This window comes from Ictidomys tridecemlineatus, chromosome 13 (genome assembly GCF_052094955.1).
Source record: "Ictidomys tridecemlineatus isolate mIctTri1 chromosome 13, mIctTri1.hap1, whole genome shotgun sequence".
Classification (NCBI taxonomy): Eukaryota; Metazoa; Chordata; class Mammalia; order Rodentia; family Sciuridae; genus Ictidomys; species Ictidomys tridecemlineatus.
In genome coordinates this window covers 99,976,966-99,994,936 of record NC_135489.1, presented here as the reverse complement: position 1 = coordinate 99,994,936, position 17,971 = coordinate 99,976,966, and the positions used below count along the sequence as shown (strand labels likewise).

Genomic DNA, 17,971 nt, shown 5'->3' with positions numbered 1-17,971 from the left:
GGAGGAGGAGGAGGAGGAGGAGAAGAGGAGGAGGAGGAGGAGAGGAAAATGAGGAGGAGGAGGAGGAGAAGAAGAAGAAAAGAAAGAAGAAGAAGAAGAAGAAGAAGAAGAAGAAGAAGAGGAGGAGAAAGAAAGAAGAAAGAAGGAGACGGAGGAGGAGGAGGAGGAGGAGGAGAAGGAGGAGGAGGAGGAGGAGGAGAAGGAGGAGGAGGAGGAGGAGGAGGAGGAGGAGGAGAAGGAGGAGGAGAAGGAGGAGGAGAAGGAGGAGGAGGAGGAGGAGGAGGAGGAGAAGGAGGAGGAGAAGGAGGAGGAGAAGGAGGAGAAGGAGGAGGAGAAGAAGAAGAAGGACAAGAAGGAGGAAGAAGGAAGAAGAAGGAGGAAGAAGGAAGAAGAAGAAAGAGAGTGACCAGTCACAGGCAACATGACCATGTGTGAAAGGAAAGATGCAGGGTTCACGTCCAAGGACTGTGAGGCAGAAACTCCTGAGCTCCAACACAACCTGCCACAAGGAGGAAGAAACAGGGAGGAGAAGCGTCCGCTCGCCTGGGGTCAGAACAGGAGCCAAGAGGAGAAGCAGTTCTGAGGACGGACTTCCTCCTGAGGTTTCCAGGGAAGCAGAGGGGGAAGGCTGAGTCAGGGTCTGAGATGCTGCTGGTGCTTCAACCCCCGTAAAAAGGCCTTCAGCTGGAGGGAGGCCGGGAGGTGACCGCTGCGCTGGACGCTGCTGAGGCCGCAGCTGGACCCTGGACCCGCAGGAGATGAGCCCAAGATGCGTGAGGACGCCATCTCCTCCATAGGGACCTTCCTGAGTCACCCCGTTTATCTTAGAGAAACTGGACATCACGTGTGCATGCGTGACAGGAAGAACCTGGGGACAGTGTCTCCTCCTCTCTGCAAATGCATGGGCCCGGAAGGGTGTCAGAGGCTCTCTGATTGAATAGACATGAAAATTCTACTTGCTAACAACGAGTTTGGCTGTGATTACTGACCTTCAGAGCTAAGATCTACCACGATTTGGAAAGTATGAAAAGACATCCTGTCATTATAGTGTGACCTCATCCTGGTGACACGTGGCCTCTGAACGTTGGTGTGATTGTCAGTAGTGTCAGACTCCCTCTCATTAATCATAAGGGGATCATGTCTGAGGTGGCACTGTCTCCTCAGTCATTTCTGTTTCCATTTCACTTCTGTCCCGAGTCTCTTTGTGAAGAGGCCCTTACAGTGATGTCTTATGAAGTCAGCACCCAGCCACAACGACACTTAGTCACAGGACTGTGAGTCTATGTTTTTAATAAACATAGCAATTAAGAAAACAAATACCTTTAACTGTATTTTGATTTCTCTAGATTTAGAATTCTCTGCAGAAGAAGAAAGGATACTGGCAATGTGAATGACAGTTCTCTACTAAAAACAAGAGGGAAGCATGGCATGAGCCTCATCGTCCCGGGGGTATCTGGCACGTATCAGGGGACTGTGGTGGGCTACACAATGATGACACCCAACGCTCTCCAGTAAATACACCTCTGGGTGGTTTCCTGACCCTGATTTCCAATTTGGCCCCATGATGTGATTTGGTCAGTGGTCCATCATCGAGTGTCAGGTAAGAGAGGCTACAAGAGTTTACACGTGGGCTGGCTCTCTCAGAATACACCTGTCATCCGCTGAAGCTCAGTCTAGCCTGGTGGAGGATGAGCACCCACCCTCCAGTGCCCTTTTGAGAACCCAGATGTGTGGGGGGACCATTTTAAACCTTCTTGGTGAAGTCGATTCATCAGCTAAATGGAGCTCCCTGAAAGGCAATTCTAGCGGAATAAACCACGATCAAACCAGAGAATCTCAAGCATGAAAAGAGTAGTGTTTGAAGTCACTATGTTTTGAGATGGATTCCTGTGAAGCGAGGGTTAACCTCGATGGTGGTTTCTGTGCAGGTTTGGCCTCAGCACTGATAATTCGAATAGGACTGAAAATGAAGTCAATTTTGATATTTAAATCTTTCATGATAGCTTGTGTTATCTCATGTTAGATTTTACTCTACTTAAATGCCCCAGAGAAGATAAAATAGATTGGATTATTTTTATTGTCTTTTATTCCTGAATATTGGGTGTAGCTGTAAATTTGGAAGACCATGACTTTACCTTAAATTAACATTTCTGTGTTAGTGAGTTGTTCTTTTTAAAAAGTCTTCCAGCTCTTTTACCTGCTCTGGAATTGCTAGGCATCTCGGCATTGAAGCTGAGGGAGGGACGCAGAGCTCCTCGGCCTTCTCTGAGGCATCAAGAGAAGCCCATTAAAGGAGGAAAAGCCACACACCCTCATTGTTGATAGTTACGCCATGAATCTGGCTGCTCTTGTACTAAGAGCTGCTTCCATGTTTCACTTAGTGAGGTAAATGGTGATATAAAAATAGAAACTCCTATATAAGAAATATCACGCACTACATAATTGCTTACTGTATATAACTACAGGATGAAACTATGTGAGCTTACCTTAGTCCATATTTGATAGTACTCTCACGACATTTATATAGTGACTTTAGAAAACCACTTCTAAGGATACTGAAAAGCAATCTCTCCTTATTCATGTTCCATGGACTCCTGAAAAATCCTTTAAGCACTCATGACCATTGGCCTGCTTGAGTTTTCTCTCTATGTGCCTGAGTTTTCTCCTAGATAATGGGTTGGGAGTTATACAGCATTTTTAAAAATTAATGTTGTTTGTAAATTTAACTAATCTATGTACACACCACAGCAATTTTTCACATCTAGCAACTGTCCAGTGTATGCCTGTTAATGAACACAAGAAGGATGGGGTCAATTCTGCTGCAATAAATATTTCTCATATATATAAAAGAAAGCGGGCTGGAGGGAGAGAGATCCACAAATTAGAAGCACATAACTTGCCAAAACCTGCTTAGCATCAGGGTCTATTTCTAAGTGGGCTTCTGTAATGAGGAGGACAACGTATAACATAATTATTTCTTTTTTTTTTAAGAGAGAGTGAGAAAGGGAGAGAGAGAAAGAGAGAATTTTAATATTTATTTTTTAGTTATTGGCGGACACAACATCTTTGTTGGTATGTGGTGCTGAGAATCGAACCCGGGCGCACGCGTGCCAGGCGAGCGCGCTACCGCTTGAGCCACATCCCCAGCCCCCACATAATTATTCCTAATAGTAATTGTTTTTTAGTTGTTGGTGAACTTTATTTATGTGCTGCACTGAGAATCAAACCCAGTGCCTCACACGTGCTCGGCTAGCGCTGTATCACTGAGCGACAACTCCATCCCCATCTGATGGTAATATGGGGACTTGGATATGAGGTGTCACCTGAAACCTCTTGTGTCAATTCAGGAAGTCCAAGGTGAAATCATTATATCATGAGAGCAGAAACCTCATCAATGAATTGATCCGTTTGATGGAATAATAATTTGAATGAATTGCTGGGGTAACCATAGGCAGGTCAAGTGTGGCCAAAGGAAGTCGGTCACTGGTCAGGGGCACCCTTAGAGTTACATTTTGTCCTTGGCTGCCTGTTCTTTGTCTCCTATCCCCCACCCTTTCTCCCTCTCTCTCTTCCTGGCTGCCAGAGCTGAGAAGTTTTTATCTGTTATTTCCCCTCACCTTGGGTCCAGAGCAATAGAGTCAGTTGACCAAGAATGGAACCCCTGTAACCAGGATCCCCCCAAAACTCTTCCTCCTGAAGTCGTTCCTGTCAGGTGTTTGGATCACAGTGATGAAAATCTGACTAACCCAAGCAATCTGCGTCATTGCAATGGAAAAGTGACAGCACATCTACCCACTGGTGCATTCTGAAGCCATTAAACTGTATCAAGATGCCCTCGGTTCCTGTCGGCCACGGCACATGTCCTCAGTGAGGCCCAAGTGCCTTGATACTAGAGGCCCTTCCCAAGGTCCTGTGGTCAGTGGGTTGCATGAGAAGGCCTGGCACCCAGATTTCTAACTTGTGATTCTCCACAAGTTATCATCTCCTCTGACTTGGCCAAAAATAGATATTTGGAATCTAAACTAGCACCAACTGGGGTAAAGAATTTCCCCACCTAAAGTGTAGGGGAAGTTGATATCGGATTGGTGAAGAGTGCAGAGAGTGGGCCCTGTTCTCACGGCAGACATGAACGTGGGAGTGTCATTAAGTCCGCTGTGTCATTCTCTGCTCAGAGGCGACCTACTAGTGCCCTATTTAACCTTTACTTTCATTTATAATCAAATTCTCTTGTTTGGCTTTGCATGTCTGACTCCAAATTTTCTTTTGCCAGCACACAAAAATGAAGGTTTAGAGTTTTGCCCCTCATTCAACTGTGACACTGAGCACATGATGTAACATGGCACTTTCATTTTTCAGGTAACCTCTTGTTAAAGGGCTTATTAAAGTAATTGATATGGACCATACTAGGCAAACTCATCTTGGCCCTCTGAGCTGGAGTCTTTGGAGATGTGTACATAAATTGAAGCACTCATAAGGCTGGTATGTCGTCCCCTTATGAGCACCTGGAGCCCTGGCACCTGTCCCAAGCTGTGCATGTCTAAGCTGTGCACCCCAATGCTATGCTGCCGGAGTGGTTCCCAGGCACAGCTGCTGTTTTACACACTGCATTCATTAAACCCAGGATAGGGGCATTTCAACCGGGGCTCAAGGGACTGTTTACCTGGGGATGGGTTAGCAATTCCTTGCAAGAATGTAAAATGCCACCAGCCTTCCTAACTTGATCCCTGTTGGTTCTGTTGGATTCTGGACCTGTGGTCACAGTTTATTCCCTGAGTAGACTAAAAAAAATTTTTAAATACCTTGGGACACTACAGTTGATCTCCTGGTCTGGTATGCCATTCAATCTCAGATTTAGTAACAGACCCTGTCTGTTGGCCAACATTAGCCCCAGTTGCTGCTGCCATGATGTGTTACAGAGACAATACCGGGGCTGGGGATGTGGCTCAAGCGGTAGCGCGCTCGCCTGGCATGCGTGCGGCCCGGGTTCGATCCTCAGCACCACATACCAACAAAGATGTTGTGTCCGCCGAAAACTAAAAAATAAATATTGAAAAATTTCTCTCTCTCTCTCTCTTCTCTCTCTCTCTCTCTCTCTCTCTCTCTCTCTCTCTCTCTCTCTCTCTCCCTCTCTCTCCCCTCTCTCACTCTATCTGAAAAAAAAAGACGATACCACCAGAGCCATCTTTTTATTTATTCCTTTATTTTTGATACTGGGAATTAAACTCAGGGGCACTCACCCACTGAGCCACCTCCCCAGCTCTACTGTGTACTTTATTTAGAGACAGGGTCTCACTGCGTTGCTCAGCACCTTGCCTGTGGCTGAGGCTGGCTTCCAACCCATTGTCCTCCTGCCTCAGCCTCCCAAGGGGCTGGGATGGCAGGTGTGCGCCATGGTGCCCAGCCCGCCAATGCCATCTGGCTGGATGGCAGATTCACCTTTGCAAGTCCTTATTCAACATTTACTTTTCATCCATACTTGCAGTCTTTTGCTGTTCTTGCTGTTTTCTCTGGATCCTGTGCTGTTATCAAGACAAAGGGTGTTTGCTCCCATGATATCAGGCACCTCACATCACACATGAAAACCTAAATTAAGGCCTTGTCTGTTTCTGTTCCCTCTTTAAGAGAGATGATAAGTCATTTATTTGGTTCCTGGAGCTCCTGGGGTGGGGAACAGGTTGTTACTTTCATTTCAATAATTCTTGTTTCATTTTGTGCTTGTGCTTCTACTGCGGTATCAGCTCTGCTTATAAGCTGGTCAGATGGCCTTGGAGCATGCTATTACACCATGCCAGAACTTCACAAAAGCTCGGGTGACATCACAAAAGGGAGGCCCATGAGATTGTAAGAGCCGGTCATGAAAGGTGGGACTTATAGCCTTAGCTTGACATGACTGCAGTCATGCTGAGTCCTGACCACCATGATTCCCCGGGACAGCCCCAGTTAGTCACTCCTGCATAGGTTCCCAGCAGAGTACAAGTAGACAACCAGACCCTTGCTCCAGGAATGTGCCTGGCTCTGACAAACCCCGTTCCAGCTAAGACATTCACTTTTGTCCCAAATTGTGGGAATGCAACTGATGTTGCTGCCATCCAGGACCACATTTTTGTCAGGAACTCCCAAAAAAATGCACTCTGCGATCCTGGGTCAATCTGAGCCTCCTTCTGGTTTCACGGCACCTTGGTGCTTGTTCTCATAGCTCAGAAAACAGTAGGAAGCCTCACAATGAGGGTCAGAAGGGCTCTATCTTGGACTAAAATTAACAAACTGTTTCCATATAAATTCATACATTTTTTTCATCAATGGAGCACTTTTTTAAAAAAAAACTCATACATAAAGGAATATCTTAATTTTTACAATATTAAAATATTTGTGTAATTTATGCAAAATTCAGCCTTTTCAAATTTGTTTGATTTAATTTTCTTCTGTCATGGCATAGTTTATATTTTAAATGTGATAAATCTACTCTTGTAATGCAAATTTGTTCAGATTTCTGTCACAGGATAAATAAACCCCATGAGTAGTCATTCTCTTTTCATAGCTAAAGCAAAATTTGCTCCCTGATTATTCTTGTCAATACCTCCCACTCTGCCTGAGTTTTTTCCTATTGCTCTCCTAACTCATTGGAGAATAATACAGAAGATTTCTGATTTCTGATGGTTTGACTGACCATTTTTCAACTTTGAATTGGCCCCAAAGTGTGCCCATACAACCATTCTGGGTTGCTGGGTGGTGTTTTTGTTTGTTTGTTTTTTACATTCAGTATAATATAAATATTCATCCTGCAGAAGTTCAGTGGGCGTGAGTTCAGTGGCAGAGGCCTCGGGTGGACCATGCTGCCGCCAATTGAAAGAAAAAGGAAGAGTTTTCCAGCCCAAGCTCTGCGGCGGCCATCACTGACTCACCCTATGGAGACCCCATCGATCCAGAAGATGCCGAGTCAAATACCAAAGCGGTTTCCAGTTTCCCCCCACAGCACGTGTTTGAGCTAATGAGACAGATGAAGCTGGGTGTCCAGAAGAGTCACCAAGAAGCTCCAAACAGTTTACTTCAAAATCCACAACTGGCTTATGCACTGCAAGCAAACGTCGTGATGCAAATCATGGATCCTGCAATTGCTCTGAAATTCTGCATCACAAGGTACAAGTCAGACCACTGATTCCAGGCAAATCTCAGTCTGTGTCCAGCCCCGGCCCTGGTCCTGACCCTGGGCTGTATCCAGGACCTAAGGCTGTACTCAACCTACAGTATTCTCCAGCTCCTTAGCCTCAGTACCTGGCTGGAAGACCGTGGAGGACATTCCTCCTCTGATGCAGACTCCTATCCAGGTGGAATTCCAGCTCCAGGGCTAATCCCAGCAGGAGTTCCTGGACCTGCTCCTGGTTCCTTAACTCCTGGGGGAGCAATGCAGGCACAAATTGGAACACCAGGAGTTGGCCCAGCGCCCTTAGAACAGGGACAAGTACAGACGCCAGACCTGGAGCTCCTGCCTCAGGGACCCATGACTGGTGGAGGCCTGCCTCCTCACGGACCTCAGGAGGTGCTCCAGATGACCCGCGTGGGGGACTCTGCGTCTAGTTCTGGAGAAGTAGAACCTAGGGGTTATCTGAGTCCACCCATCAGGGTCCCCACGTGCACCTCGCCTCTGGTCATGACCCCTGTGGCCCTTCCTCATGATTGGAGAGCAGGGCCATTATCAGACCCCAGATTCCTAATTGGAGAGCCTGCAGGACCCATGCTAGACGGAAGGGGCTGCCTATGATGGAGAGGAGGTAGAGGTTGTCAAGGGACGAGGCTTGAGCCTGGAAACAGAGGTCTCGGGTACAAGATAATGGAGACAGAGCAGTGGCAAGCTGGCCATGGAGGCCAGACGGCGGGAAGCCAGAGGAGTGGAGATGAGAGGCCCTGGGCCTAATTCCAGAGGCCCCAGGACTGTGGAAACCAGGGTCCTGGTCCCATTAATATCGGGAGAAGTGGTCCTGAGGGACCTCGACAGGTCCCAAGAGTTTCAGGAGTAGGAAATCCTGGAGGTGGCATGCCTGGGGGCAGGAATGCAGGCAGCAAGTGTGCAGGAGGCAAGCAGGCAAGGTGGAGGCCAGCCAAGAAGTTTTAGTCCTGGGCAGAGCCGGGTCACTCCAGAGGGTCAACACAAGGCAGCTTTGATCATGCCGCTTCCTCAGCTGACCCAGGTCAGATTGCCATGCTGCCTCCCGAGCAAAGGCCGAGCGTCCTGATTCCAAAGGAGCAAATCCAGAAATCCACTGGAGCCGATTGAAAGATTTAAAAAAATACTTGGCTGCAGGTTCATAGAGCTTATTCTGTAGCATAGAAAATGGGTGCAAGAAGCTGACTTCTGCATCCCTGCACTTTGATGATTAGGGTTCCCTCCTAGAACTTAATCACATTTCCTGTTCACTATTTTTTTAGTTATACTAACAGTAGAATATAATTTGACATATTTAATTGAGGGTGGGGGTAAAGGGAGTGGGCTCTCCACTTTGTCACTGAAAATATGCAAAAATGACTCTGAAAATGATTAAATCAAATAAGATTACAAAGAGGTCGCAGCAATATTACAGTCTCTACAATATGTTAACTGCATTTTTAAAACATTGAGTGAAACAATGTGAAAACCACATAAAGACTAAAAGGAGGGCTGGGGCTGGGGCTCGGTGTGAGGCCCTGGGTTCGACCCTCAGCACCACATAAAAATAAATAGATAAAATAAAGGTATTGTGTTCATCTACAACTAAAAAAAAATTTTAATTAAAAAAATGACTAAAAGGTGACCTGTAAATTTTAATGTACAAGATAGTTTTAAGATTTCGGGTTGTATAACACATTTACCTCAAAATTGTAAGAAATATATTTTTGGTAAACCATCCAAAATACAAAATCCTACTTTGGAGGTAATAAAGTTTTGTTCTAAACATTGTTTTAGCTTAGGAATTATTTTGAAATGTTAGAGCTAACAGGATGAGTTTAAATATGTGGTTTTAGAGGGTTTTTTTTTTAAGCTGTTACTGAAAAATCAAGGAATCCACCTGGTTTAATGTTGCCTCATTTATACTCTGGTTCAGAGAGGAGCAGCATTGTGCCCTGGCCCTGCTGAGATGGTTTAAAGGGATAATTCTATGATAAACCCGGTTACTTACGTCTTCTCTGATGAGACCCAGTAATTTCTAAGTATCTTCCTATTTATCATCTTTAAACCCTAAATCTCAGTAATTCTCACATCCTTCCCCAAAATCAGTATCAAAGGACCATTTGGTCTGAATGAGTACATGCAGCCTTGGGCTTTATTTCATAAAGACTGGAAGGTTTCTTTCAGTACAGCTCCCGGTTCCCTGGTAACTAGCTTCCATATATAGAAAGTGTTCATTTGGTCAATAAGAATCGGGAGTTAAAAATCTGAGTCTCAACATCAGCATGCCTTTTTTTCTTGTTTCATAATCTGCTTTTTCTATTTCCATTGTATCAGATAATTGAAGCAAACGTAGGTAGAGGTGTTATAGACTGAATATTTTTGCTCAGTTGACTTATGACTCACTTTACATTTGACAAATAGTCATTTAATCCTAACATACTTACCCATAAAATATACTTAGAATCAATAGTAAGGTGGAACTTAACACGTTTCCTTAATTTATTTTGAGGATGTGGACACATAAATGTTTTATCACAGTTGAAATAGTAATTAACAGAAGAATAAACACCCAGATAACCAGGTGATTTTCCTCTGGACAAGGAAAACCAATATCTAGTTACAGAAGGAAAAACATATATTTTAATACAAGGACAATATTGAGACTTAGAATTGAAGTTATTTTCCCTTTGCCATGCTTTTACATTTTAAATGGGTAATTAATTCTCATTTTACAAAGTTTTCATTCCTATGCTGCTGTCTGCTGTTTGCTTTCCTCTTTGTTGTGGTGGTTTATACTGCTAAGTTTCTTGTGTTTTCTGTTTTAGAGGAAATAACTCACCTGTGTATTTGTGAAAGTTCTAGTTAATATTCATTTAGAGTTGGTTTGGTTACTTTGAAATTGTAGTTGCTTTATCCTAAAGTTTTCTCTGAAGGGCTCAAGTTGTGAAAACCATTAAGTGTTATAGTCTTTGTTCTAGTAAAATCTCTGCATTTTTTAATGAAAAATAAATAAAAATATTGTACCATTAAGGCTGGAAAAAAAAAATAAATATATACCTGGATTTATAGAAATTTAGTTATTATTTCCATGGTCAGAATATTTTATTTGCTTAATTATAAACATTGATCTAAAATGATTACTTTCTATATTTAGCTATGAACATTGATCTAAAATGTTTTTCTTTTTGTAAGAAAAACACAAAAATCTCTAAGTATTTGCCCTGGACAGAAATTAGAATTGACATCCTTCTTCTGACATGCTTTATAAAGACGGCAATGCTCCGGGAGAGTGCTCCCCTCCATCAGTGACAGAACTGAGCTCAGAAGCCAAGTCCTGTGACTCCTGGTCCATGAGTTTCCTTGTTGTGTTTAATCTAAAATATGTTGAGGCTGTGCTGATAAAGTACAGAGTGTGTGGTTCCATCTTTTCTGTGATGAATGTTGAGACAGTAAATGCTTCTCTTGGGAATGCTCACTCCCCAGCCCAGATTGCAGTACTTGCATTGTCTCTTCAGGAAAATAAACTGAGGACCTTACTCAATCTGCAGATTGGAGACACAAGTCTCAAGTTGGAGAAAATTTCCTGAAATAATGCTCAGACTGATTTGGCATTATCTCTTCTTTTTCATCCATTTCTAGTAGGAATCATAAGCTTATTACCTCTATTGCCCCATCCTGAGAGAGACTATCACTTCTTGCATTATCTTTTAAAAATTTGTTTATTTATGGTTGTTCTTTTTACTTATATATGACAGTAGAGTATAATTTGACACATTTACACAAACATGGAGCACATCTTACTCTAATTAGGATCCCAGTCTTGTGATTTATACCTGATGTAGAGAGTCACCGTGGTGTATTCATATATGAACATATGTCAGAATCATTCCACTGTCTTTCCTATTCCTGTTTCCCCTCCCTTCCCTTTCTACCTCTTGGTCTAATCCACTGAACTTCTATCTGCACCGCGCCCCCAACCCTGTGTGTTAGCATCCACATATCGGAGTCATTAGTGCCTTTAAATCTAATCAGATTAGAGAAGCAATTCCAAAAAACCCAGAATCCATTCAAGAAACTCTTCCTTAACATTCTGCTTTTTATAGAACTATTCTTGTTAGCAAAGTAGTAGGTGCTGTACAAAACTGCATAGGCTACACCTTCATGTGACTGTTGGCACAGTGGGTTTGCTTATGCCAGCATTACCAGAAACATGACTCGTGTTGCTCTGTGATGTCACTAGGCCACAGGAGCTTTTCAGCTTCATGATAATCAAGTGGAGTCACCTTCACATGTGTGGTCTGTGGCTGTCAGATATGTCCTTAGGCTGTGCATGACCATATATGAATTAGCATAATCAAGGGGTCCCTCACTCCATCCAGAGGTCAAGGCCAGTGCCTTTCCACATCATAGCATCTTTCTGGGTTATTTCCTGCTTCTATTTTCATAGGAAATACAGACATGGTGGTCACTAAATTTCTGTATGCATACTAGTAATAGAGCAGTTACCATCAACATCTAGTTCACTCATGCTTCCCCTTTTGTAAATAATCATATATACATATATATATGTTTCATATGTATAACCTTAGTTAATTGTTATTAATTTATTTTTTCCAGCTCTACTTCAATTCTTCTTATTACTTAATTTTTTTAAGAAAATCATTTGTTTTGTTTAGACTTTCTCATTTATTAACAAGTAACTGAATCGTGGGCTTCTTTAGGTGTTTAAATAATAGTGCCTCTGATATGCCATGCTCATGCCTTAAAAAAAAAACTACTCTTTCTATGCCAGAGAAAGTTAACCAATCAAACACACAAGTAGAGTTTTCCAAGCTAATGTCAGATAGGAAACCAGTTTATTTGGGCTGGATCTAGACCACACCTGCCATGACCAAAGTTGGATAAATCTCCCTAACTCTGTTTCCACACTCTTCCGTTTGCCGTGTTGTGGCTTTCCACGGCCTAACCTTGTTTTATGGTCACTGGGGTGTGCGAACCCAACGCAAGCTCCCTGAGAACCACAGGTTTCCCTCAGTGAGCTTTGTGCCTCATCTCACTCTTCTTCTGTCTTCTCTTAGTAGTTGCTGCTCCTGTTGTCAGAATAAATGATTACCGAACTGAGTTACAGGGATTTAAACTCAGTGATAAAGGTAATATAAAGCAGAAGAGAGACAAGGATCTAATGTCCTAACCTTTAAAGTCTGGACCTTGTATAGGGGGTTCTCTAAGACCACCCCCAATCTGAAGACTTACCAGGAGGACTCAGAGAACATAGCATATAGTTTTACTCCTAGCTATAATTTATTACAGCAAGAGATACAAAGCAAAATCAGCAAGGAAAAGACGTACTGGTAAAGTCCGCAAGAAACGGGCACAGGCTTCTGAGGTTCTTCTCCCAGTGGAGTCACGCAAGGCAAACTTTACTCCCCCAGCTCCGTGAATATCGCCAACCAGGGAATCTGACCCGAGCCTAGCAGTCCAAGATTTTTATGGGGCACATGTCACGTACTTTCCTTTAAAAAAGAGAATTTGTAAAAACAAATGGTGAGCTTTTTAATCTTCATAAGATTTGGATGATGTTAGATTTTTGTACTCTCTGTTCAAATTAAATACTGTTTATTTTTTAAAAAGCAAAATCTTAAAAAAAATTGTTGGTTTTAATACAAAAAATATTTTTTAAAAAATCAAAAGAGCAGATAATAATATTAAAATATCTGAAAGTATGTCAACTCCTGATATAAACCAGAATATTACTAACTATTCAATGCAAATCTTTCCCTCACACTTTTTCATAGAACCTAGTTGTTTTTTTTTTTTTTGTACTTCCATCTTTATTCCATCAAAGCCTGATGGAATTGGCTCAATTCAAATCACAATAAAGGGACTTACACACCAGATTCCTATAAAAGCAAATGAAATATAGGGATGTTTATGCCTTTGCACAACAGATACTTAGTTATGTTTATTTGTTCTTCCTAAAAAATTTAAACCTATGAGGACCAAGAGATGTTCCATTTTTAAGCTACCATTTTTTTTTTCTTGAAAAAACAAAAACTTTTAAAACCTTGCAGATGCACCAAGGTGTGAAGTGCTGTGGACAGGCCAAAGGGAAAAGCGTGCGTGTTAACTGTGTCCATGTGCTGGTGCACAGAGCCTGTCTTGGCAGCCACATAGCTGTATTGAGTCAGTTTTCCTGAAATTCCAGATAGTAGCACCTGGGAAGGAAAGCTCTGAAGCAACAAGGTTTGGACAGTTTTCCTAGGACCTAGAAGGGAAACACCCACCTGCTCCCGTCCTGTCCTGCTCCTTCTCTTGCTTCAGAGCCTCCGTGTTCTCCATGGAGCCTGGTTACCAGATGGGACACAGAGTGAACCGGCCATGCGTGTTTCCAGGGTCCTCAGCAGCCCTCGGGGGGCTGTGACTCTTGTCTGCCTGTGACTCACTTGTGACTCTTGTCTGCCCACTAGGCCAGACCACAGAATCACCCCAGAGTGCAGGCTCTGCTGGGCTCAGTTCCCTGTTTTGCAGGATGAGTGCCTTCCAGGGATGCTCGGATTGCCTAGTGCTGTTCCTCCTTCTTTGCCAGATGGCATTCGGATGCACAGGACAGTGTGCAGCCCTGGTGGGACTGTGCTGCGGCGGAGGAGGTGTCCTGGGCTCTTGCTGTGAGCTGAGGGTGTTTGTCTGGCCTTAACCCTGACACTCGTTGATTGCTGCTCTTGAAGCCTGTGGTGACATCCTGAGTGTTCCCAGGGAGCAGCCATCACCTCCCACACTGTCCCAAGTTCCTAGAATTCCTCAGGTCAGGGTTTGCATATTCCCCATTCTCTCTCTTCAACACTCTATTAAATTTTAGAAGAAGCACCATCTACCCAGTTCTGTGGACAGCGACGTGGACAGAGGACCAGCAGCTCACTGTCATGGCCCACAGGAATCTGGGGTTTATCTGTGACTTTTTCCTGCTGTCATGATGGCCTGATGACAGGGTCTTTCCGAGTTTCATTACACTATCAGGAAATCAAGTGATCACATAGCTTAATCTGCACACCAGCAGCACCTCCTCCCCACAGGGCAGGGGTGTGCCATGTTCGAGGTCAATTCGGGGCAGATGCTGATAGCTGACCTGCAGGGATGGGGCTGTCCTAGAGAGAGAGGCTGGTCCCGGGGCTACATGCGGGGAACCTGCTGATATTTCTTATTTGGTTGTGCTTCTCTACATGGGTTTCCACGTTAATTATATTTCCTGGCTTCCATAAGGAATGAAAAGGACAGGAAGACGGTGAAATGAAAAACAGAATTGTATCATCAATACATTCTCCAGAACTTTAATACTAATAGGAGCAAGAACATTGTCGGGGTTTTTAGCCGCCCCCCCTTCCCTCCAGATCTGTGGGAGAGACTGGGGGAGTACGCCCCGACCAGGACAGGCCCAGAAAGGTAAAGGTCGACTGGCCACCCGCACCCAGCCCTCCCTGCTCCCCAGAGGACAATCAGGGGGGCCAGGGAGAACAGTCAAAGCAGGATCTCATTTAGTGAGAAAATGTGCACAGCTCATATAATGTACAGGAGCCAGTCAGGGTAAAGGTCAGCGGTGGGGAGAGTTCATGGGTACACCCATCCTACGGGCAGTAATGGGAGACGAGAGCTGTCCACGAGGGCAGAAGGGTTCTGAGCCTATCCTAGAGGTGGTCGATTCTTCCTCACAGCCCGCGGCAATGCCTCTGGCTATCGCCAGGCACTCTCTTAGCCACCTGTGGCCCCAGGACTGGGAAGTGGGTAGCAGCCAGCAAGTTAGGTTTCCTCTTTTCTGATGCCACGTGCCCCATTACATCATGCCCTACAGAACATGTGAGAACTAGTAGTTTCTTAGAAGCTTAAACTGAGTCATCTAGATTATTAAATGTAGGTTTAAAGAATCAACAGTACCTATTTTCTTTTCTGATGCTAGAAATTGAACCCAGTGACGCTTAACTATAACTACTGACCTCATCCTCAGACCTTTTTATTTATTTTGAGACAAGACTAAATTGCTTGGGGCATTGGTTAGTTGCTGAGGCTGGCCTCAAACTTGAAATCCTCCTGCCTCAGCCTCCTGAGCTGCTGGGATTGCAGGTGGGTGCCTGGCAACGATATCTAATTTCTAACATGTTTAAATAGCTATAAAGTCAGGAGCTGTTGCAGCAGGAATGATACTTAGGATTGTCAGCTGACTCTCAGCTGAAACCAGACAGACTTCACATTTACCAAACATTAGATTGGAAGCTGGGACAGACAGTGGGACTAGGCAAAAAGGACTGAGCGATGGCCCACCTTGTTGTGAAAAGCAAAGGCTGAGAACCTATCCCGGTCTTGAGAACTCTAAGGAGATGGGATGACGACATTTAATGTAAAATCCTGGAGATTTTATAGAAAAAGTGAGTGAGTGGAAAACTCAAGCAATCAAAATAATTTGAGGTCTTGTTAATGACATTGTCCTGCTGACTTCCTGAATATATATAATTATCCCATCATATGACTGTTGCTGAGAGTGGATTTTAAGATTCTTACCGCCAAAGAGTTAGTACTGTGGTAATATATATGCTAATTACACTCCACCTTATACGAATATGTCAAAATGTGTGGTATACCATAAATACAAGCAATTTTTGTTTGTCAGTTAAAAATAATAATATTGTCCCAATGTTAGTATCTTAGATTTGATCAAAGTGTCCTGGGGAAGCTAGTTAAAAAGGACATGGAAATTGCCTATACAATCTTTGTAATTCTGCTGTAAATCTGAAATTCCTTCAAAATAAAAATATAGAAAATGCACTGTAGAACAATCATAATCACAGTTGATTTGAGATTCAGGATCAAAGAAAAAGACATTGTGCTTAGGAAAATTTTGAATATTTGAACAAAGATTTAGTGATGCTAATGAGGAAATCTTTGAGGGATCAGAGTCTAATGATCTGTAGGCTTTATATTTTCCTGGAGGATAAGCAGCACGCTTGTGCAGCACGGAGCACGGAGGATATGCAGAGGCAGGGGTCTGTGTGTCCCCTTTGGCACCTCCTGCAGTCCTGCAGGTGCCAGATCATCCCAACTCGCTGCTTCCTAACCATGTCTACTTACAAACAGGGCATGGGCGTCAGTGCTATTGATTAATGAGCAGAAACAAGTGAGCGACAAATGCAGTCTAAAACTGTCAGACATTATTATCAGAACCTCAAGTTTCAGGCATAAGAATAGTGGGGGAAGTTTAGGAAAAAAGCAACTTTTGTTATATTAGTAGTCATTAGCAAGCCATTTCTGTTTTCTAGACATCGTTAGAGAAATACTGCAATGATTTTTAAACATTTCCAAATTTTACGATTACATTTTAAAATCAGAAAATTCAATACGAAAGATATAAATCTACATGCAGTTACTTCTCATTATTCACGCGTTCCTCAGCCATACAGTCAACCTCTGATCAGAAAAAGTGGTCTGTGCTGAACACACACAGACATTTTTCTTGTCATTATTCCATCAACAATACCATATAATAGCTGTGTGCATGTCATTGCATTGTATTGGGTATTGCAAAGGATCTAGAGACGATTTAAAGGACATAGAGGGTAGTTCATGTGCAAATACGATGTCATTTCATATCATGGACGACCTGAGCATCCTAGGAGTCTGACATCTCAGGGGATCCTCAACCATTTCCTGTGCATACTGATGGGTGGCTGTGCACAACGCATATTTCTGTTAAAATGGGAGAATAAAATATGTCATCAGTGTATCCTCAGACACCCTGAATACCTCTGTTTCAGCAGGCACTGGACACAGCAAAGCACAGTCATTTCTGTTCTGCTGTTGTCTTGAATGCCCGGGGAATCCTTGTCTTTCCAGACAGCGAAGGCACCACTTGCCAGGTGAGGGTCTCTAACCCTCCCAACTTGCCCTCATAACTCTGCCTCTTCTGCACAGAAATCTCCATTCCTGCACCCTCCACCCTCCACTGCACTTTATTTCAAATAGTTTTGAGATGTCTGTCAGTCCTGAGTCTGCAAGCACCTGAGTGTTTCAGCCATAACCATCTCACTACTCCAGGGTTGGCACTGTGCCTAACACTGCGGATCCACAATTTAGGTTTTCTAGGTGTGCTATGATGTTGAGGGCCACAGCGAGTAGGGATGATGCCTGGCATTTTGCCAGAAGGGAGTGGTTGAGAGGTGACGCCATCGAGCCATTGAGATGATGATGGTGATGTTAAGCTGTGTATTCAATTGTATATAGACCTTTACTGTCTGGCAATAGGGTGGCTCTTGCTGCCTTGGGCACCTGCTACTTTGGAGTTCTCGTGGGTCTGGGAGAGTAGGCGTGGAGCCCGGTGGAGAGGTGGGAGAGTTCCCGGGGAGTGTGCGTGGAGTGCTGGTGGAGTTCGGGCAATAAAGTTTCCTGTTTGAACATACAAGTGCTTTGTGGCGGCTCGGTGATTTGTGCCCAGCCAGACTGCGGCACTATGAGCTGGATATTTTTCTTTATGTCCAATAAGGGGCAAATCATGCATTAAGGCCACCAAAGAGTTCCAAACTGAAGTGCTGACCAAACCTGTGTTGAACTGACTCTTTCCACTTCTATCCAGATTAGCACTGAACTAGCGGACACTGGAGAGCCAGGGTTTAAGAGCTGCAGATCAGAACAATTAATATAGCCTTCATCCATGTACCCTTAATGTGTTCTCTATTGTGTATGTGTGCAATTATGATATAGTGTATATTCTATAATTTGAAACTATGATATTTATGCTTCATTGATGTTCACATTCTTAAGAGGCTTTTTGAAGCTTTTAACTTTTTT

At 43.6% G+C, this 17,971-nt stretch overlaps 1 pseudogene; it reads left to right on the top strand.

The window, feature by feature from the left end:
- The window catches only part of LOC101977423 (cleavage stimulation factor subunit 2 tau variant-like), a 55,392-nt pseudogene that overhangs the window by 17,222 nt on the left and 20,199 nt on the right, over positions 1-17,971 (top strand).